This window comes from Lagenorhynchus albirostris, chromosome 20, assembly GCF_949774975.1.
Source record: "Lagenorhynchus albirostris chromosome 20, mLagAlb1.1, whole genome shotgun sequence".
NCBI lineage: Eukaryota > Metazoa > Chordata > Mammalia > Artiodactyla > Delphinidae > Lagenorhynchus > Lagenorhynchus albirostris.
Window position 1 is genome coordinate 30,831,714 of NC_083114.1, and position 23,593 is coordinate 30,855,306.

Here is a 23,593-nt window from a genome sequence, read left to right on the forward strand (position 1 = left end):
TAGGGGAGATGGGGAGGTGAGTGGGAGATGGCCTCAGAAGCCACTCATCCTCATCTTTGGAAGGATCACAAAGCTAAATGACTACACTTTATTAATGAATGTGCTTTCAGGGTCTGTGTTCTAACTTACATAACATTTTAGCATATGTGTTTTGGTGTTCAGGAAACATAATAGGGTAAAAATGTTATGTTTTTTAAATCCAACAATTACAGACACACGTAGAGTAAAAAAAATGGATCTCTCATTCTTTATCTAGCTCCACATCCCAAAAATGACAATTGTTTGTCATGTATTTGGAATATTTTCAAGTATAAACAAATCATTCCATTTTTATCACACATATCACACTATTCATATTGTTCTATAGCTTACTTTTCTCATTTTGCAATCTCATCTGTGTTAATTATCCAAACGTATTCTATTCATGGGATATTTTGAGACATTAGTGAAAGCATAGTGTAGGCTACAACAATGCATTGGGAAGGATTTTCATGATACTGCTCTGTCTTACCTCTTCTTTATTCAAATGTGAAAATTTTCTCACAGAACAAGACTGATTTGAATAATATCTAACCTGAGCTCTGGTAAAACAAATTTAAAATCTGGCAAATTGCTTTGGAAGAGCTCCTATAGGAAACCATCAAAGTTAATGTGTTTTACTGTATTCTGAATTTCTGGTGTCTTTCTTTTGAGTTGTTTTTTAAAAACATATTTATTTATTTATTTGGCTGCCTTGGGTCTTAGTTGCAGCATGCAGGATCTTCGTTCTGGCGCATGGCTTCTCTCTAGCTGTGGCGCTCAGGCTCTAGAGCACACAGGCTCAGTATTTGCTGTACGTGGGCTTAGTTGTCCCGTGACATGTGGGATCTTAGTTCCCCGACCAGGGATCGAACCCAAGACCCCTGCATTAGAAGCCGAATTCTTAACCACCAAGCCACTGGGGAAGTCCCTCTTCTGAGTTCTTGAAACTATTAGCACCAATTCTTGAAAAATCCCTGACCAACAGAGAAATCCTGTAGCCTCACTAGTACCCTATTTTCTTCTGAGGATATTAATTGCTTCTTCCTGAGGGATCAGGTAGAGGTCACTTCTTTGCTCCATGTTCTTCCTCTACATTCTCTTTGAAATGGTCATATTTTGCTCCTTAACGTCTACATTCGTATGCAACTGGTATTTATTTTAGGGTCAAGTCAGAGATTCTGCCAGGCTTGGTAGAAACATGTATGACACTCCTGACATATAATGATTCAAATTGTAGGTGGAAACATCATTATGTACTCCAGGAACAAACTCTCAAGGACTGGGGGAGGATCCCCAGTAAAGATCTGCACTGTGCTTCCACTTCATCAAGTTTAAGACCCTTATGGGATATAACACCCAGATGTGTGGTTCTGGATTAAATCTTGTTTTTTGTTTGTTTGTTTGTTTTTGTTTTTTACATAAATGTATGTAGGTATTTATTTATTGGCTGTATTGGGTCTTCGTTGCTGCTCAAGGGCTTTCTCTAATTGTGGTGAGTGGGGGCCACTCTTTGTTGCAGCACGCAGTCTTCTCATTGCAGTGGCTTCTCTTGTTGCAGAGCACGGGCTCTAGGCGTGTGGGCTTCAGTAGTTGTGGCTTGCGGGCTCCATAGTTGTGGCTCATGGGCTTAGTTGCTCCACGGCATGTGGGATCCTCCCAGACCAGGGATTGAACCCGTGTCCCCTGCATTAGCAGGTGGATTCCCAACCACTGTGCCACCAGGGAAGTCCCTAAATCCTGGTTTTGATAAACCAGCTGTAAAGGCCATTTTGAGGTTGGTAAAATTTGTATACGGGTATTAAATGAGGTGAAGAATTATTGAAATGAATAGGTAGAGGTTAATAAATTGAAGGTCATAAAGCAACATGTATATAATCCCATTTGGTAAAAATGCATATATCTATATATCTTTCCATAGACAAATATCTCAATGGGATGTACAGGACTTCCCTGGTTGTCCAGTGGTTAAGACTCCACGCTTCCACTGCAGGGGCCGTGGGTTCAATCTCTGGTCAAGGAAGTTCTGCATGCTTGTATGGTGCAGCCAAAAGAAAAAAAAAGAATATACACTAAGGTAATCTTTGGTTGTGTTAGTATAACGTTTTTATATTTTCTACAATGCTCATAAACTGATTTTGTATAGTAAAACCTTATTTTTTATTAAAAATAAAATAACTATAGGTTCTAGAAAAAATATAAATGTGAATTAAGTTCATTATAAAGATAATATTTCAAACTAGTGAGAAAATGTGGAATATTATATTTATGGTATTGTGACATCTGCTAATTACATGGGAAATAAAAAATAAAGAAGAATCCCTGTCACATATCTTATTACAAAATAAATTCTAAATTTATTTTAAATGTCATAAAATGAAACCATAAGAATTCTTTTTAAAAAAAATAGGCTAAATTTATATGCTACCTCATATTTTAAAAGTCTTTTTAAAAAATAAAATCCAGGGGACTTCCCTGGTGGTCCAGTGGGTAAGACTCCACGCTTCCAATGAAGGGGACCCAGGTTTGATTCCTGGTTGGGGAACTAGATCCTGCAGGCATGCCGCAACTAAGAGTTCGCATGCTGCAACTAAGAGTCCGCATGCCTGGCGAGGATCCCGTGTGCCGCAACTAAGACCCGGCACAGCCAAAATAAATAAACAGACAAACAAATAAATAAAATAAAAATAAAATCCAGAGGCTTGGGCCAAGAAGGTGGAGTAGAAAGACCCTGAGCTCACCTCCTCCCTTGGGCACTTCAAAGTTACAAGTATTTACAGAGCAACTACTGGTGAGAAAGACCTGAAGATTGGCAGAAAACATCTTCGACAACTGAAGATATAAAGAAGGCACTACAACAAGGTGGGTAGAGGAGCAGAGATTTGTATAGTCAAGACCCATATCCGTAGGGTGATGACCCACAAATGGGAGGATAATTACAATTGCAGAGGTTCTCTGCAAGGAGTGAGAGGTCCGAGCCACACATCAGGCTCCCCAGCCCGGGGGTCCTGCACTGGGAAGATGAGCCCCAGAACATTTGGCTTTGAAGGCCAGTAGGGCTTACTTTTGGGAGAACCAGAGGGCTGTAGGAAATAGAAATTCCCTTCTTAAAGAACTCACTCAAAGTCTCACATGCTCTGAAACCCAGAACAGAAGCAGTAACTTGAAAGAAGCCCGAGTCAGATCCACTTGCTGATCTTGGAGAGACTCCTATAGACGCAGGAGGCAACTGGAGCTCACCCTAGGGACATAGATGCTGGTGGCAGCCATTCTGGGAGCTCACTCTATCACTGGTGCTGACAAGCCCCGTTCTGGGATCTTCCTCTAGCTTATTAGTGCTGTGACCTGGCCCCACCCAACAGCCTGTTGGCACCATAACTGGGACACCTCAGGCCAAGCATCTATTCAGGTGGGGACATAGCCACACCCACCAGCAGGCTGGCTGCCATAGGACCCTGTCACTATTTGCAGATGACATGACACTACACATAGAAAATTCTAAAGATGCCACCAGAAAACTATAGAACTCCTCAATAAATTCGGTAAAGTTGCAGGGTACAAAATTAATATACAGAAATGTGTTGTATCTCTATACATTTATAACTAACTATCAGAAAGATAAATTAGGAAAACAATCCCATTGACAATTGCATCAAAGAGAATAAAATTCCAGGCTTCCTTGGTGACTCAGTGGTTAAGAATCTGCCCCCCAATGTAGGGGACACGGGTTCGAGCCCTGGTCCGGGAAGATCCCACATGCCGCGGAGCAACTAAGCCCATGCACCACAACTACTGAGCCTGTGCTCTAGAGCCCGTGAGCCACAGCTACTGAGGCTGCGTGCCACAACTACTGAAGCCCGCACACCTAGAGCCTGTGCTCTGCAACAAAAGAAGCCACCACGATGAGAAGCTCGTGCACCACAACAAATAGTAGCCCACATTCACCACAACTAGAGAAAGCCTGCATGCAGCAACGAAGACCAAATGCTGCCAAAAATAAAGAAAAATAAAAAGGAATAAAATTCCTAGAACTAAATCTAACTAAGGAGGTAAAAGACCTGTACTCAAATAACTATAAGACAATGATTAAAGAATTGAAGAAGACACACAAAAAATGTAAAGATATACCCTGCTTATGAATTGGAAGAATTAATATTTTTAAAATGACCATACTACCCAAGGCAATCTACAGATTCAATGCAATCCCTATCAAAATACTAATGACATTTCTCACAAAACCAGAACAAATAATTCTAAAATTTGTATGGAAACACAAAAGATTCCAAATAGCCAAAACAATCTTGAGAAAGAACAAAGCTGGAGGTATCACACTCCCTGATTATGAACTATACTACAAAGCTACAGTAATTAAAACAGTTTGGTATTGGCACAAAAACAGACACATAGGTAAACGGAACAGAGTAGAGAGCCCACTTGAATGAGCAATTAATCTATGACAAAGGAGGCAAGAATATACAGGGGGGAAAAGAAAACCTCTTCAATGAATGGTGTTGGGAAAATTGGACAGCTACATGCAAAAGGATAAAACTAAACTATTTTCTCACACTGTACACAAAAATAGATTTTAAATGGATTAAAGACTTAAATGTAAGATGTGAAACAATAAAAGTTCTAGAAGAAAACATAGGCAGTAGGCTCTTTGACATTGGTCTTAGTGATTTTTTTTTTTTTTTTGGATATGTCTCCTCAAGCAAGGGAAACAAAAGCAAAAATAATCAAATGGGGTGACGTCAAACTAAAAAGCTTTTGCACAGCAAACTACAACAAAACAAAAAGGCCACTTTTTAAAGGGAGAAGATATCTGCAGATAATATATCTAAGAGGTTAATATACAAAATATACAAAGAACTCATAAAACTCACATTAAAAAAATAAACAAACTGATTAAAAAATAGGCAGAGGATCTGAAGAGATATTTTTCCAAAGAAGACATACAGACGGCCAACAGATGCATGAGCATCCTTGCTCAACATCACTAATCATCAGGGAAATGCAAAGCCACAATGAGATATCACCTCATAACTGTCAGAAGGCTGTTATCAAAAAGGCAACAAATAACAAACGTTGGCAACAGATGTGAAGAAAAGAGAACACTCATGCACTCTTGGGTGGGAATGAAAATTTGTGCATCCACTATGGGAAACAGTATGGAGATTCCTCAAAAAATTAAAAATAGAACTACCATATAATCCAATAATTTCACTCCTGGACATTTATGTGAAGAAAATGAAAACACTAATTAGAAGAGATATATGCACCCCTATGTTCATTGTGCATTATTTACGATAGCCATGTTGTGGAAGCAACCTAAGTACCCATCAATAGATGAATGGATAAAGGTGTAGCACATATATACAATGCAATATTATTCAGCCATGAAAAAAGAATGAAGTCTTGCCATTTGTGACAACATGAATGGACCTAGAGGGTGTTATGCTAAGAGAAATAAGTCAGACAAATACTATATGAGTTCACTTATATGTGAAATCTAAAAAGTAAAACAAATGAACAAACATAAAACAGAAATAGAGTCATAGATACATAGAATAAACAGGTGGTTGCCAGTGGCAGGGGAGGGGAGGAAAGAAATATGTGAGGAAGATTAAAGGTACAAATTTCTAGTTGCAAAATAAATGAGTCATGGGTATGAAATGTACAGTGTTGAGAATATAGTTTATAACTATGTAATATCTTTGTATGGTGACAGATTGTAACTAGACTTATTGTGGTAATAATTGTGAAATATATAGAAACATGAAATCACCATGTGTAACAGGAACTAACATAGTGTTGTAGGTCAATTATACTTCAAAAACAAACAAACTCATATAAAAGGAGATCAGGGCTTCACTGGTGGCGCAGTGGTTAACAATCCGCCTGTCAATGCAGGGGACACGGGTGTTCCAGCCCTGGTCCGGGAAGATTCCACATGCCATGGAGCAACTAAGCCCGTGCACCACAACTACTGAGCCTGCGTGCCACAACTACTGAAGCCCATGCACCTAGAGCCCACGCTCCGCACCAAGAGAAGCCACCGCAACAAAAAGTAGCTTCCGCTCACCGCAACTACAGAAAACCCCACGCGCAGCAACAAAGACCCAATACAGCCAAAAATAAAATAAATAAATAAGAAAAAAATGGAGATCAGATTTGTGGTTACCTGAGATGGCGAGGGTTCGGGGGTACAAACTTCCAGTTATAAGATAAATAAGTACTAGGGATGTAATGTACCACATGATAAACACAACTAACACTGCTATATGTTATCTATAAAAGTTGTTAAGAGTGTAAATCCTAAGAGTTCTCATCACACGGAAATTTTTTCTTCTATTTTTAAAAATTTGTATCTATGTGAGATGACGAATGTTCACCAAACTTACTGTGATAATCATTTCATGATGTATATAAGTCAAATCATTGCTGTATACCTTAAACATATATAGTGCTGTATGTAAATTATACTTCAATAAAACTGGAAGAAAATAAATAAAATCAAAAAGCAAAGAAGAACATTGATACTTTTGACTATATAAAAATCAAACCTTCTGGAATTGTATGATACATGAATTATATCCCAATGAAGTATTAAAAATTTAAATTTCCTTTGTGTCCAAAAATACCCTCAAGTCAAACTGTGAAAAATATTTGCAGCACATATGGTAGTCAAAGGATTAAGTTCTTTAGTGTACACAGAGCTCATACAAATGGTGAAAAAAAAAATCCAAAAGAAATAGCAGCAAATGATATAAATAGACAAGTTAGAGAAAATCAAAAAACTTTGAAAGTAAATTTTTTGTTTTAAACAAAAAGTTTTGAAGGTATTTGATCTTTAGAATTTATCCATGCTGCTTTTCATCCCCAGAGCCTCCGATCCTACTTGATCTTTTAATTGCCTGATATCTCTGCCATTTTACCCTCTGGTTAGTTTAATTAATTGGAACCTGAGTTAATGAGATGCCAGTGTGACTTTGAGCCCCATCAGAATTTGCCACTTCTTGAGGAGAAGAACTGTTTCATATCACTGAACTCTGACAAGCTGCTTCACAAGTGTGTGCCATTATTCTCAGAAAATCTGAGAGAAATGTGGCTGGGTCGCTGCAAACTGCTGAGAAAGCTCTAAGCACAATATCCAACGGATATTGTTATAAAATTATCTTCAAAATAATAGGCATCAGTACTATCAGCCTTGGAGTGACATTTTTCCTTAAAAGCACACATTCAATTTCCTTTATTTATTTATTTAATTTTTTTTTTTTTTGGCTGCATCACGCAGCTTGCAGGATCTTATTTCCCCAGCCAGGGATCGAACCTGTAGCCCCTGCATTGACGCTTGACTGTAATAAGAACCATTGTAATCTGAAGTAATTTTTTAAAAAGTGCTTCACGGAGGAGTTGAGAAGTACATTACCACCCCCCCCACCCCACCCCCGCTGCACGCAGCTTGCAGGATCTTAGTTCTCAGCCTTCGGCCGTGAAAACAGTCTTAACCACTGGACCACCAGGGAATTCCCTCAATTTCCTTAATTTAATACATATATGTGGAGTGTCTAATGTGTATAAAACTCTGTGGTTGGACCCTACCCTCAGGAAAATCATATTTTATTTATTTATTTATTTAGGTTTCTGTATCTTTAATATTTTTTAATTGAAGTGTAGTTGATTTACAAAGTTGTGCTAATTTCTGCTGTATAGCAAAGTGACTCAGTTATACACATATATACATTCTTTTTTATATTCTTTTCCATTATGGTTCATCCCGGGATATTAGATATAGTTCCCTGTGCTATACAGTAGGACCTTGTTGTTTAAGGAAAATCATCTTTTAGAGAGAAAGACTCAGAATAAGAGCTTAATGGTCCAAGGACAGTTTCTAACTTGGCATCTTATATTCAGTTACTACCCTGTTATTAATCCACAAACTATAGTAAAAATTGCTACATAATAACTGATACTTATATAGTAGAGTATTCCTTCAGTCAAAATTAAGTGTCTTCTACACACCAGGCACTGTCCTAGACATTGGGGATTTGATAAGGAATAAGGTGCAGTTCTTACTCTCAAGGGATTGGAGAGGAATTATAATTTATAAGGCATTTTTATATACGTTGTCTTCCTTGATTCTCACAGAAGTCCTGTGAGGTAATCATGAAGAGACAGAGGCTCAGAGAGTGCCAAGAATTGCCCAAGGTCGATGATCAAATAAATCACAGAGTATTCACACAGAGGTTTTCAAAGGCAAAGCTCATGATATATACAAGAAGGATTTAGTATCTGAATTTGGAGAGAATCTGGAGATCTGACTTCGTTCTCTGTATTTCCTGTCTTGTTATGGTAGGCGAAAGGAAAATTTTTATTCTTAGCTGGTAGTGCATTTGTATTTAATATTTTGGAGAACCAGCAGTGTTCTGGCTGTTTATCTCTTTAGACAACAATCTTTGAAAGGTCTTCAATGATAGCATAAACGCTCCAAAGTGCTCTCGCTGGAATTTTTGTTGGTGTCATAAAACTAAAGTAAATTCTGTCCAGTGGAAGTAGAGATTTCTTACATTTTTCTTTTTGTCTGCAATGTGTAGCGAAGGCATATATTTCACTTTCCCTTGGGGTTACAGCCACACACAAGAAACAGCTTTTATTGCCTTGAGCTTCTGGAGTACAGGAAACTCATCTCATTCACCTCTGCTATTTACCTCTTTCCCAACTCGGCAAAACGCATAGGAGGTACATGATAGATCTTCGTTAAAACGTCAAGTTGAAAAGAGTTAGGAAAGAGAAACTGAACTATGGAAACTCTCATTTTGGGTAGACAACAACAACAACAACATACTTCAGGGTTAATATTTCAGATAATTTAGTTAATCCCATATTTGCAATTAAAAAAAATTAGGTAAGGGATCTATGAATTTCTTTCCGTATTTATTGAAGATAAAATGGCTTCTTGTGTGTTAATAAGAGCATTCTGGTTTGGGTTTTGTTTTGTTTTGGTCTTTGAAAAACTCTTCAAGAAGGAAAGGGCTTTGACTGCAGGAAGAGGAGGTATAGAGGTTGAGCAGTGTCATCAACATGACTCTGTTTATACTGGCCCAAGGCTTGTCTGATGTTGGCCAACCCAGTAAGTTGGAACCAGAAATAAATCTTCCTGTGGAGACTTCACTCAGTAATAACTATACTTGCCCTTTGACATAAGCACAGAGAGGGAGACAAGGGGCCACTAGTTTCCTGAGGACTCTAATCCTGAAACCGAGCAGAGGTCTCAAGTGTTGCTGGTTCAGTTTCCCCAAAACAATCAGAGGCCAAGAACCAAATGGCTCATTTGTTGCTTGAAGAAAGTATGAGATACAGTAGCCAACTTTCTTCATTAAGTATGTGCAGATATTTGAGTGCAGTATTTGACAAATATTGGAGTGCTCACATGTAAAGGTTCTAGTGTACCATAGTGAAAAAAGACAGGCAAGGTCTCTGTTCTGAAAATCCATTCTAAAATTTTAATCCACCTGTGTGCATGTTGACTGAATCATCATTGTCTAATTTCTGTCTCTAAGCACCCTTTTGTCTTTTACTAACTCACCATGGAAAAGAACAATCTGAGAGCAGAAAACATGAATAGTATCTGATTCTAGCTGATTAAATGGATTAGTATCCCTTTCCTTACTTGGAAAAGTGATCACTCTCCTTTCTACTGCCTGGAAAGAATGAACACCAAGTGCTGCAAGTAAAAGCTATATACATGCAACATTAAAGAGTTTTGTTTCTGTGCTTTTCCATTTCTACAATGTGTCCTCAATTGCATTTTGGAAATATAAATTCCTTCAACTGTGATTTCTACATTGTATATACCGGTGTGATATCGAGTAGGTAGTTGGCAAACGTTCTGTAAAGAACTAGTCAGTAAATATTTTAGGCTTTGCAGGCTATAGGGTCTCTGTCATGACTACTCAGCTCTGCTGTTACAATGCAAAAGCAACCAGAGAGCCTACCTAGATGGATAAGTAGGATTGTGTTCCAATTTAAATTTATTTATGAACACTGAAATTTGCATTTTATGTAATTTTCCCATTTCACAAAATATTCTTCTCCTTTTGATTTTTTCAACCATCTAAAAATGTAGAAACCATTCTTAGCTTGTGGGCTAGCCAAAAAAAAAAAAAAAAAAAACCCAAGAAAACCCCCAGAAAACCCAAGCAATATTTAGCCCATGAGTCATACTTTGCTAATCCCTGACATAAAGGACTAGTTAGTTCAGTTAATTAGGACCTGGTGATGAGGCCAAGTCTGTGGATTTAATCCTCATGTGAATGAGCAAACCAGCTTTGCACTGGTGAACCTGTAGCAATCTCAAATTCCACCCTCAGTTCTGGCTGCTGACTTGAAGATGTGGGCACCGGGACAAGCCAGCAAAAGATGCCATTTCCTCATGCTTTCATGTCTAGTGTGCCTTGCTGATGATTATTCACACTTTTCCTGTCACTTGAAAGTTTTTGAATTCCCCTTTTTCAGAGTAGGTGACACAAATTGTAGTGTGCACTTATCTTACCCCCTTATTAAGGCAATAAAGACAGAAATCCATGGGGGTTTGCTGTTGTCATGTAGGAAAACTGGCTCATAAGCATTTTGGATAATTTTCTGAGAAAGCCCAACAGCTGTGTTGTGCATATTTAATATTAATCTTGAACTTTTTATTGACCAGGATCATTTCATTCTGTGAATGCCCTAAGCAATTCCCTTAATTTTGCTCTTGCAGTAGGAAATAAGAGGAGTACTGCTGTTTCTTGTTTAGGTCATTTTTGAACCGTTTTGTAAGACTCAGAGTTCTATTTACCTTAACTAAGCATTGCAGATAGCTTTGCCCTATTTTCTTACGAGACAGCGTTAGCTTTCCTGACCTAGATTCTCATGCCTCTTTCACACCTCTTAATTCTCTGTTTTTGAAATGGCTTTGTAGTTGAGGTGAAGCAACTGGCCATGGGGGATTTGTGAAGCATTTAGAGCCCTTGGAGGAGACATAAACAAAGCCACTCTTTGTCAGTTATAATTGTAAACTGGCTTAAATTCCTCCAGTAGAAATGATTTTTTTGATTACAGGTGTAAGTAGGTTCAAGGCGATTACAGAAAAGTTTTCACATGGAATATTCACATGGAATAGTTCCTAAACTTTACGTTACTATTTTGAGGTTTGAAGGATTGACTCCTGCCGGGTTCTCTGTGTGATCAATTATACCAGAAAGTTTGTGCAAAAAATCTGGAACCATGCTTGATACTCTCTTTTTCTTCTACCCCAATCCCATGAAAGAACCCTGTCAAATCTACTTTCAAAATGTATGCAAAATCAGATCCCTTCTGACTTTTTCCTGTATTGCCGCAACCCTGACCCAAGCCAAACCATTCCTCTCCTGGATTACTGCAAAAGCTTTCCCTGCTTCTTCCCTGCTCTGCTTCTTCCATTGCTCTTCTTCAGTCTTTTCTCAACAGAGCAGCCAAAGCGGTCCAGTTAAAAACTTAAGTCAGGGGCTTCCCTGGTGGTGCAGTGGTTGAGAGTCCGCCTGCCGATGCGGGAGACGCGGGTTTGTGCCCCGGTCCGGGAGGATCCCATGTGCCGCGGAGCGGCTGGGCCTGTGAGCCATGGCCGCTGAGTCTGCGCGTCCAGAGCCTGTGCTCCACGACGGGAGAGGCCACAGCAGTGAGAGGCCCGCGCACCGCAAGCAAACAAACAAAAACTCACTCACAAAGTGTCACAAGCTCTGAGACCCAGGGCAGAAACAGTAACTTGAAAGAAGCCCAATTCAGGCCCACCTGCTGATCTTGGAGCCTCCTATAGAGGCAGGAGGCAACTGGAGCTCAACCTGGGGACATAGATGCTGGTGGCAGCCATTTTGGGAGCTCGTTCTACCACTGGTGCTGACAAGTCCCATTTTGGAGTCTTCCTCTGGCTTATTAGTGCTGTGACCTGGCCCCACCCACCAGCCTGTTGGCACCATAACTGGGACACCTCAGGCCAAGCATCTAGCCAGGTGGGGACATAGCCACACCCACCAGCGGGCCGACTGCCTTAGGACTCCTTGAGTGTCCTGCTGCCCCGGGACCCAGCCTGATCCACCAGAGACTCCAGGAGCTGGCTTTGCCCTCCAGCGGCCAGCAATAGCTCTGGGAACACCTGGACCCCAGCCCTGCCCACCAGCAGATGGACAACAGCCCCAGGACCACCTCAGCCCCACAGCCTGCCATGTCAGAACCCAGGCCACCAGCAAGCCAGCATCAGCCCTAGGACCCCCTGGGCCCTGACCACACCTACTAGTTGGCCAATGCCAGCTCTGGGACATTTTGGGCCCCTCAGCCAGTGACCCTGGAATCCAGCCCAACCCACCAGCAGGCAGATACAGCTTCAGGACACCCCATACCCCACATCCAGCCATGTCAAGAATTGGCCCTGCCTACCAGCAGGTCAATACTAGCTCTAGGACCTCCAGGGCTCTGCAGCCAAAGACCCTGGGATCTGGCCCCACCCACCAGCAGCTGGCAGCCTCTGCACAAGGCAGGGCCTGGCAAGCAACTGGACTGGGGGCAGCCACACCTGTCAGACTGCCACATTCTATGAGGCCGGCATCACCCTGTTACCCAAACTAGACAAAGATATCACACACACACACAAAAATTACAGGCCAGTATCACTGATGAACAAAGATGCAAAAATCCTCAACAAAATATTAGCAAGACAAATTCAACAGTACATTGAAAGGATCCCACACCATGATCAAATGAGATTTATTCCCGGGATGCAAGGATGATTCAATATGTGAAAATCAATCAATGTAATACACAACATTAACAACTGAAGAATAAAAGATCATGTCAATAGATGCAGAAACAAGCTTTTGACAAAGTTCAACTTCCATTTATGATAAAAACTCTCCACAAATGTGGGTATAGAGTTAACATACATCAACATAATAAAGGCCATATGTGACAAGCCCACAGCTAATATCATACTCAGTGGTGAAAAGCTGAAAAAACATTCTCTCTAAGATCAGGAATAAGATAAGTATGTCCACTTTTATTTAACATGCTATTGGCAGTCCTAGCCACAGCAATCAGACAAGAAAAAGAAATAAAAGAAATCCAAATTTCAAAGGACAAAGTAACACTGTCACTGTTTGCAGATGATGTAATACTATACATAGAAAATCCTAAAGATGTCACCAAACAACTACTAGAACTCATCAATTGGTAAAGCTCAGAATACAAAATTAATATAGACAAATCTGTTGTGTTCCTATACACTAACAACAAGCTATCAGAAAGAGAAATTAAGAAAACAATCCCATTGACAATTGCATCAAAAAGAATAAAATACCTAGGAATAAATCTAACTAAGGAGGTAAAAGACTTGTACTCAAAAAACTGTAAGACACTGATGAAAGAAATTGAAGAAAACACATACACAAAAATGAAAAGTTATACGCTGCTCATGGATTGGAAGAATTAATATTGTTAAAATGACCATACTACCCAAGACAATCTACAGATTCAGTGAAATTCTTATCAAAATACCAATGACATTTTCACAGAACCAGAACAAATAATTCTAAAATTTTTATGGAAACACAAAAGATCCCAAATAACCAAAACAATCTTGAGAAAGAACAAAGCTGGAGTATCACATGCCCTGATTACAAACTATATTACAAAGCTACGGTAATTAAAACAGTATGGTATTGGCACAAAAACAGACACATAGATCAATGAAACAGAATAGAGAGCTCAGAAATAAACCCACACTTAAACGGACAATTAATATATGACAAAGGAGGCAAGAATTGGGAAAAGATGGGGAAAAGACAGCCTCTTCAATAAATGTTGTTGGGAAAACGTGACAGCTACCTGCAAAAGAATCAAACTGAACTTTCTCTCACATCATGTATAAAAATAAATTTGAAAAGGATTAAATCCTTAAATGCAAGACCCGAAACCATAAAACTTCTAGAAGAAAAGATAGGCAGTATGCTCTTTGACATCAGTCTTAGGAAAAAAATTTTGGATATGCCTCCTTAAGCAAGGGAAACAAAAGCAACAATAATCAAATGGGATGACATCAAACTAAAAAGCTTTTGCACAGCAAAGGAAACTATCAACAAAACAAAAATGCTACCTACTGAATGTGAGAAGATATTTGCAAATTATATAAGGGGTTAAGATCCAAAATATACAAAGAACTCACACAACTCAATATCAAAAAAATAAACAACCTGATTAAAAAATGGGCAGAGAGGGCTTCCCTGGTGGCGCAGTGGTTGAGGGTCTGCCTGCCAATTCAGGGGACACGGGTTCGTGCCCCGGTCCGGCAAGATCCCACATGCCGCGGAGCGGCTGGGCCCGTGAGCCATGGCTGCTGAGCCTGCGCGTCTGGAGCCTGTGCTCCGCAACGGGAGAGGCCACAACAGTGAGAGGCCCTCATACCGCAAAAAAAAAAAAAAAGGGCAGAGGATCTGAAGAGTTATTTTTCTAAAGAAGACATACAGACAGCCAACAGATGCATGAGCTTCTTTGCTCAACGTCACTAATCGTCAGGGAAATGCAAATCAAAACCACAATGAGACATGACCTCATACCTGTCAGAATGGCTATTATCAAAAAGACAACAAATAATAAGTGTTGGCAACAGATGTGAAGAAAAGAGGACCCTCAAGCACTGTTGGTGGGAATGAAAATTTATGCATCCACTATGGAAAACAGTATGGAGATTCCTCAAAAAATTAAAAATATGGGAATTCCCTGGTGGTCCATGGGTTGGGGCTTGGTGCTTTCACTGCTGGGGCCTGGGTTCAATCTCTGGTCAGGGAACTAAGATCCCGCAAGCCATGCATTGAGGCCAAAAATTAAAAAATAAAAATAAATAAAAAATAGAACTACCAACCAAGCAAAGAGGAGATTGGTTCAAGATGGCAGAGTAGATGGAGGTGTGATCACTCCCTCTTACAAGAGCACCGGAATCACAACTGCTGAACAATCATCGACAGGAAGACACTGGAACTCACAAAAAAGATACTCCACATGTAAAGACAAAGGAGAAGCCGCAGTGAGATGGTAGGAGGGGCACAATCACAATAAAAATCAAACCCCATAACTGCTGGGCGAGTGACTCACAAACTGGAGAACACGTATACCACAGAAGTCCACCCACTGAAGTGAAGGTTCTGAGCCCCACGTCAGGCTTCCCAACCTAGGGGTCCGGCAATGGGAGGAAGAATTCCTAGAGAATCAGACTTTGAAGGCTAGCAGGATTTGATTGCAGGACTTTGACAGGACTGGGGGAAACAGAGACTTCACTCTTGGAGGGCACACAAAAAGTAGTGTGTGCATCAGGAACCACGGGAAGGAGCAGTGACCCCATAGGAGACTGTACTAGACCTATCTGCTAGTGTTGGAGGGTCTCCTGCACAGGTGGGGGGTGGCTGTGGCTCACCATGGGGACAAGGACACTGGCAGCAGAAGTTCTGGGAAGTACTCCTTGATGTGAGCCCTCTCAGAGTCCGCCATTAACCCCACCAAAGAGCCGGGTAGGCTCCAGTGCTGGGTCACCTCAGGCCAAATAACCAACAGGGAGGGAACCCAGCCCCACCCATCAGCAGACAAGTAGGTTAAAGTTTTACTGAGCTCTACCCACCAGAGCAACAGCCAGCTCTACCCACCACCAGTCCCCCGCATCAGGAAACTTGCACAAGCCTCTTAGATAGCCTCATCCATCAGAGGGCAGACAGCAGAAGCAAGAAGAACTACAATCCTGCAGCCTGTGGAACAAAAACCACATTCACAGAAAGACAAGATGAAAAGGCAGAGGGCTACGTACCAGATGAAGGAACATGATAAAACCCCAGAAAAACAACTAAATGGAGATAGGCAACCTTCCAGAAAAAGAATTCAGAATAATGATAGTGAAGATGATCCAGGACCTCGGAAAAAGAATGGAGGCAAAGATTGAGAAGATGCAAGAAATGTTTAACAAAGATCTAGAAGAATTAAAGAACAAACAGAGATGAACAATAAAATAACTGAAATGAAAAATACACTAGAAGGAATCAATAGCAGAATAACTGAGGCAGAAGAACGGATAAGTGAACTGGAAGACAGAATGGTGGAATTCACTGCCATGGAACAGAAAAAGAAACAAGAATGAAAAGAAATGAAGACAGCCTAAGAGACCTCTGGGACAACATTAAACACAAAAACATTCGCATTATAGGGGTCCCAGAAGGAGAGAGAGAGAGAAAGGACCCGAGAAAATATTTGATGAGATAATAGTCGAAAACTTCCCTAACATGGGAAAGGAAATAGCCACCCAAGTCCAGGAATCACAGAGAGTTCCAGGCAGGATAAACCCAATGAGAAACATGCCGAGACACATAGTAATCAAATTGACAAAAATTAAAGACAAAGAAAAATGATTGAAAGCAACAAGGGAAAAACAACAAATAACATACAAGGGAACTCCCATAAGGTTAACAGCTGATTTCTCAGTAGAAACTCTACAAGCCAGAAGGGAGTGGCATGATATATTTAAAGTGATGAAAGGGAAGAACCTACAACCATGATTACTCTACCCAGCAAGGATCTCATTCAGATTGCACAGAGAAATCAAAAGCTTTACAGACAAGCAAAAGCTAAGAGAATTCAGGACCACCAAACCAGCTCTACAACAAATGCTAAAGGAACTTCTCTAAGTGAGAAACACAAGAGAAGAAAAGGACCTACAAAAACAAACCCATAACAATTAGAGAAAATGGTAATAGGAACATACATATTGATAATTACCTTAAATGTGAATGGATTAAACGCTCCAACCAAAAGACACAGCCTCGCTGAATAGATACAAAAACAAGACCCATATATATGCTGTCTACAAGAGACCCACTTCAGACCTAGGGACACATACAGACTGAAAGTGAGGGGATGGAAAAAGATACAGGATCATATCAGTCCCCAGAGGATCTGGGAGCTTTAAGCAAATCATTCAAGTCATGTAGGTGGTAATGGGCAGGAGTGAATTTTGTACCCAGGTTGTGTAATTTCAAATTCTGTGTTCCTATCCACTCTGCTACGTTGCCATACTGTTCATACTTTTTGACCCTAGAATCTGACTCCTAGAAAGGAAACCTAAGGAAACACTTAACTGTAGAAAAACACTATGTTGCAGTGTTAGAAAAGGGAAAAATTGACACAATGTTATTGTCTAACAATAGAAGAATGGCTGTAGTATGTTGCAACTATGTTATGGAATATCATAGAGACATTAAAAAAGATAATAGAGACTCTAGGAATATGAAAAAATTTTCAGATAAAATACTCAGTGAAAAAAGCAGAATATGCATGGTCATATTCATCAGTTGCCACAGCATAAAAATATGTATGTATAGGAAATACAGTTGAAAGTATTTGTGGATTGTGGTTGTTCAATTGGACTGGCTAAAATTTTTTCCCTCAAGACTGTTCTTAGTTTTAAAACAATTATCTGAAATGAACAATTTTATCACATAATCCCCTTCTCAAAACACTGGCCCCAGTCTAATTTCTTTCTTACCTGTACCTCTTCTGCTCAGAACAGCTCCCTGTTTCCATTTGCTTCTGTAGAGCTCTGTAGCACGAGCTCTTGCCACTCAGGTCCATGTGCGCAAGATTGGCCCAAAAAGAAACTGCACATTTCCAAAAAAAGAAAAGAAAAGAAAAGAAAAGAAACTGCACATGTCTAGAAGTCACTTCACCATTTCTTCTATCTCTGTTGTGATCAGTAGTGTTGAGCTGCATATTTTATTGAAGAATTTGTTCTTTTACTTTTCCCACAAAAAAGGGTCTTCCCCCCGTCCCTGTTATAACAATATTCCTTTGAGCATAGCTGTCACCTTTATACACCTGTATACAGCTGTTGGCCACAGGGCTTCTCAACCTCAGCATTATTGATATGTCAGCTCAGATAATTCTTTGTTGTATGTGTCCTGTGCATTGTAGGATGCTTAGCAGAATCCCTGCCCTCTTCATACTAGATGTCAGTAGCATCACCCCCCAAAAGTGTGACAACCAAAGACATCTCCAGATATTGCCAAATGTTCCCTGGGGCTGGGGGCCAAAATCACTCTTGATTGAGAACCACCGGACAACTGGAGGGATGTTGGTGGCATAGTGAGAACCTGTAGCTGACTGGTTATGCCCTTATTTAGCCACAAGAGGTCTCCCTAGACCCCATTATGGTTCTATTCTGGAACACACAGGGCTATGGCCACTACCAAGTAGGTTAATTGTCATGACTTGGTGGGTGACGACAGCAAGAGGTTTATGAACAAAAGCATTTGATCAATCTTCTGTGCGGAAGAATTCCAAATAAACCACGTAGATATGCCACTCTAAAGGAGGGGAGCTTAATTCCCATAGTGTAGTTTGTACATGCTAATTTGCTGCCAAAGAAAGGGGAGTGTGGAGTAACTGCAGTGGAGAAACCTGACAAACACGACCTCAGCCAGGTGACAGAGGTCAACAACAATGAATCATAATGATAGTATGTACCTTTGACATGGGTGATGAAAATGGCACTTTACGCCTGTGATCCTCCTCCCCAAACCTCATGACCCCAGTCTAATCATGAGAAAAACATCAGACAAATTCCAATAGAGGGGCATCCTACAAATACCTGACCAGGACTGCCCAAAACTGTCAAGGTCATTAAAAATAAGGGAAGTCTGAGAAACTGTTGTAGCCAAGAGGAGCTCGGAGACATGACAACTAAAGATAAGGTGGTACCTGAATGAGATTCTGGAACAGGAGAAGGGCACTAGGTAAAAATTAAGGAAACCTGAATAACTACAAACTTTTATTAATAATAACGTGTCAACATGGGTTCATTAATTATAACAAATGTACCATACTAATAAAAATTTTTAATAATAGGGGAAACTGTGTGCAGGGGAAGGATTATATGGGAACTCTGTCCTCTGCTTCATTTTTCTGTAAATCTAAAACTGCTCTAAAAATTAGGTCTATTAATTTTTTTAAAAGCACCTGGGGACTCCCCTGGCGATCCAGTGGGTCCAGTGGTTAAGGCTCTGCGCTTCCACTGTAGGGGGCACGGGTTCAATCCCTGGTCAGGGAATTAAGATCCCACATACAATGTGGTATGGCCAAAAAAATTTTTTTAAAAAGCACCTGATCAAGCCCTGCCTTGGTAAAATAAACAAAGAAAAATTTTAAATGGTGGATTTGCTAGAATTCTGATTTCCGATTTAAAAGGAATCATTTGATGACTGTAGTGAGAAATGCCACTATCAAGTACCAATCAAGCCCCTCATTTTCTGCAGAGTATCAGGTAAGAAAGCCAAAGATTGATACTGCAGAGAACTTTGAATAAAGGAGGTCAACTACTTTAAATAATTCTTTTTTTAAAAAATTATTTATTTATTTATTTTTGGCTGCGTTGGGTCTTTGTTGCTGCGCACGGGCTCTCAGAGTTGCAGCAAGCAGGGGCTATTCTTTGCTGCGGTGTGTGGACTTCTCATTGCGGTGGCTTCTCTTGCTGTGGAGCATGGGCTCTAGGCACGTGGGCTTCAGTAGTTGTGGCATGTGGGCTCAGTAGTTGTGGCTCACGGGCTCTAGAGTGCAGGCTCAGTAGTTGTGGCTCACGGGCTTAGTTGCTCCATGGCATGTGGGATCTTCCCGGACCAGGGTTTGAACCCGTGTCCCCTGCATCGGCAGGAGGATTCTTAACCACTGCGCCACCGGGGAAGTCCCGACTTTAAATAATTCTTGGAAATTATTTCTATCCTCACAAGTAGGTAAATGTGTCATGATCATATAATGAGAATATCAACAATTATATCTCACTGATACCCCCTTTGAAGGTGGTATTCCAGGACAATATCCAATAGAGGAAAATTGAGTCTCAGAGAGATTATATATCTGCCCAATATCATAAAACTAATACGTGAGAAAACTAAAACTCAAATTTTTACATCTGATTTTACAACTTTGCTTTTAACTCCTGTGCAATATTTCCTCCCTGTATGTGACAGCTGAGGTTATGCATGTCACTGTAGAGTATATATTACGTAATTTAAAAAGTGCTAAACAGAGGCTTCCCTGGTGGCGCAGTGGTTAAGAATCCGCCTGCCAATGCAGGGGACATGGTTCCAAGCCCTGGTCTGGGAAGATCCCACACGCTGCAGAGCAACTAAGCCCGTGCGCCACAGCTACTGAGCCTGCATGCCACAACTACTGAAGCCTGTGTGCCTAGAGCCCGTGCTCTGCAACAAAGAAGCCACCACAATTAGAAGGCCGCGCACCGCAATGACGAATAGTCCCCGCTCGCCACAACTAGAGAAAGCCTGAGTGCAGCAACGAAGACCCAATGCAGCCAAAAAAAAAAAAAAAAAGTGCTGAACAAAAACCAGAAGTCTGTGTCCTCAGTTGGCTCAGGATACCAATTTCCTTACCAGAAAATTGTGGATAATAATACCTGTCCTGTTTACCTCACTGGGTTATTTTGAGTCAAAGGAAAGAATATATGAGAAAATGTCTTGGAACCTGTGGAGTGTGGCATTGTATCATTAACACATGTTTACTTGTGCAGCGTTTTGCAAATATCTCTGTGAGCTAATTGCAAAATGGAATTTGTGGAGATGATGGAGGGAGCTTTAGACTAGAAGCTTTTTTTCTAGCTTTAGCTTAGAAAAGAATTGTATCAGCCTCAAATCCTCCCTTGGAGGATAAGATCCCAAGTCTGTGGTCTTCACCACTGACTGCACTTATCACCTGGGGGGCTTTTAAAGGCATCCACGCCCAGGTTCCACCCCAGACTAATTAAATCACAATTGCTAGGAGTTCAGCACAGGCATTGCTATGTTTGAAAAGCTCTCCAGGTGACTCTAATATGCAACGAAGGCTGAGAACGCAGGCAGTCCTAATTGATCTAAAGTCAGCCCAGTTCCATGGGGCCCACCCTACCTTTCCTGCATAGGCCGCTCTTCACTCCTAGAAATTGCTGGAGTTGGAATATTGCCATCAGGCAGTGAGGCAAAAATAAAAGTCTGGTCAGCCAAGCTGCTGAGACAGCTGATGATATTGTCATTTGACTAAAGGAAATGGATCTATGTCAGTTTTATTCAAAGAAGGAAGAGTCCGGGAGGGAGAATGCTTCGGAGGCCGGCTGTGCAATCATCTAGCAGTCTGCTGCAGCAGCAGGCCAGGAGAGCAGAGAGGCAGTTTGGAGCCTATGTAAACTCAGCTCTGCGGGTCAGTTTATCTTGGCTATTGTGTTGTCTGAAGAGCCTTTGTTGAGAGCCTGGGCCTTGGTGCCTGGCAGACCAAAGCAACAATCAGCTTTCAAGTTAGTGAATTAACACTGTTCAAAAACTGAGAGCACAGAAGAAAAAGCTGTTGGGCAAGAAGAGCATTAGATGTGCTACAGAATGAATACAATTCAGAGCTAGAAACTCCCTTCTTTTAGAAACAAGGCCCAGGTTCCTATATGTATCACTTTTCAGGGTCTTCGGTAAAAGAATTTAGGTTATAGCACTGCCAGGAGACAGTACTGAGATGAAGTCATCTGGGGAAACTGAGGGTCCCTGTCTTCTAGGGTCTGGGCATCACTCTGACCAATCTAGGAATTCATTTTGTCATAACACTTAGAGGTGAGCAGCCTCTCGGGGTTGGACCCACATTAACCAAGCTCACAAGAGTCCAATATTGGAATAATGCAATGACCAGGCATTGACACTGTATGGTATGTTCTCAAACATCTGTAAGAAAGACAACATGTGGAGCCACATCAGAACCATAAATTATACTTGAAAATCAAGCATATAATTAAGGGGACTTCCCTGGCGGTTCGGTGGTTAAGACTCCACACTTCCAATGCAGGGGGAGTGGGTTTGATCCCTGGTCAGGGAACTAAGACCCCACATGACGCTTGGTGTGGCCAAAAAATAAAAAGAATATAATTGAGAAATGAGTTAGGTGATCTTACAAGACGGTATCATCAAGCTACAGTAGCTGGATTCATTCAGCCTCTCTGTAGGGGTGACCCATTAGCAGAATAAAATATCCCAGATTCTGGCTGGGCACCTTCTGTCTGAATCACATTGGAGAGTCACTGACGAATTCTTGTTCTTCAGGGGTCTTTTTTTTTTTTTTCAGGGGTCATTTTTTCAAACCAGGGGTCTCCAAACATTTCTGGTTATACGTTCCTAACAGCAACAACAACAACAAAAATAAATCCATTTTTTCAAATCATCTGTGGATAATTTTGAATTTTTTTGGTATCTTCTTGTCAGATCTGACAAGAAGGTTATTGCTTTTTACTGAGTAATGTGGCTGACAGCTTATATTAAGGGTAAGAGAAATGTCAACCCCACCACTTTCTTGCTGGCTTGGGCTTTAATTATTAGCATTATCTTTAATTTGCTGTTTCTTTGCAGGAAACTCGGGATGCTCTTGTGCATTTTATGAGGGTTAACTTAGTGAAAACTGAACACCGTAGTATAATACAATCTGTAAATCCATTAAACAGGGCACATTAAACTGCAAGTTTCCCCAGGCTCTGCTGAGAGGAAACCATTGAGTGAGGTGCCACTGTCAACCCTCCAGTCGTGGAATTCCCATTCTTTGCTGGGATATCTCAGTAATGAAGGAGGCTATTCTTCAGACAATATATAACACAATGCATTCACTCAGAGACTAGAATATTTTACAGCTTTGGGTACAATAGCAATACGTATACAATCGTTCTTACTTAGAAATTATGCCCTAATCCCTAATTGAATATGGACACTCCTAAATCTCTATCTACCCATTTGCTGACGAAGGGAGTCTTTTGTGTAGATGTCCAATCTCTTCATCACATTTTTTTTTTTTTTTTTTTTTTTGCGGTACGTGGGCCTCTCACTGTTGCGGCCTCTCCTGTTGCTGAGCACAGGCTCCGGACGCGCAGGCTCGGCGGCCATGGCTCACGGGCCCAGCCGCTCCGCGGCATATGGGATCTTCCCGGACCGGGGCACGAACCCACGTCCTCTGCATCGGCAGGCGGACTCTCAACCACTGCGCCACCAGGGAAGCCCTCTTCCATCACATTTTGATTCTCCTTATTGTTACTGCTGGAGGGAAACTTTACCTGAAGCTCTGAGGGCGCCTAAGGACTGTACTGCTCCACACAGAACCACAAAGTGAGTATGAGAGAGCTATAGTCATCATCTCATTTTACTATTAGGAGAAGGGTTTTATTTAGACTCAGAAGCAAAACAGTTAAAAGCAGAGCGAATTTGGTTGAAAGGATCAGGATGAACTAGCTTCACCCCTCTCTCTTCAGAGACTTCCATTCCTGAACCTTTCCACTGGGTTTGAAAATCATGGTTCTGGAACATTTAAAAATTGGCTGAGATGGAATTTTGTTGTAATTGGTGTGGTGCTGTAGGCGAGTCTGCAGGAACTTGAAACAAAGGAGATGCCATGCACGGTTTGTCTGCGATGAATTAAGAACAAAAGGAAGTCTTCTGATCCATGGCTTTCTCCCAAAGCTATCATAGCGTAG

The 23,593-nt window shown here is 40.9% G+C and overlaps 1 long non-coding RNA gene across 1 annotated transcript in view; it reads right to left on the bottom strand.

Annotated features, from left to right (window-relative positions):
- LOC132511682 (uncharacterized) overlaps positions 1–15,048 on the bottom strand; it is a 62,464-nt gene extending 47,416 nt beyond the window's left edge. The window contains exon 1 of the long non-coding RNA XR_009537690.1: positions 14,945–15,048. This is a non-coding gene — a long non-coding RNA (uncharacterized LOC132511682). The remainder of the gene's footprint in view (positions 1–14,944) is intronic.
- Positions 15,049–23,593: the final 8,545 nt, after the last annotated feature.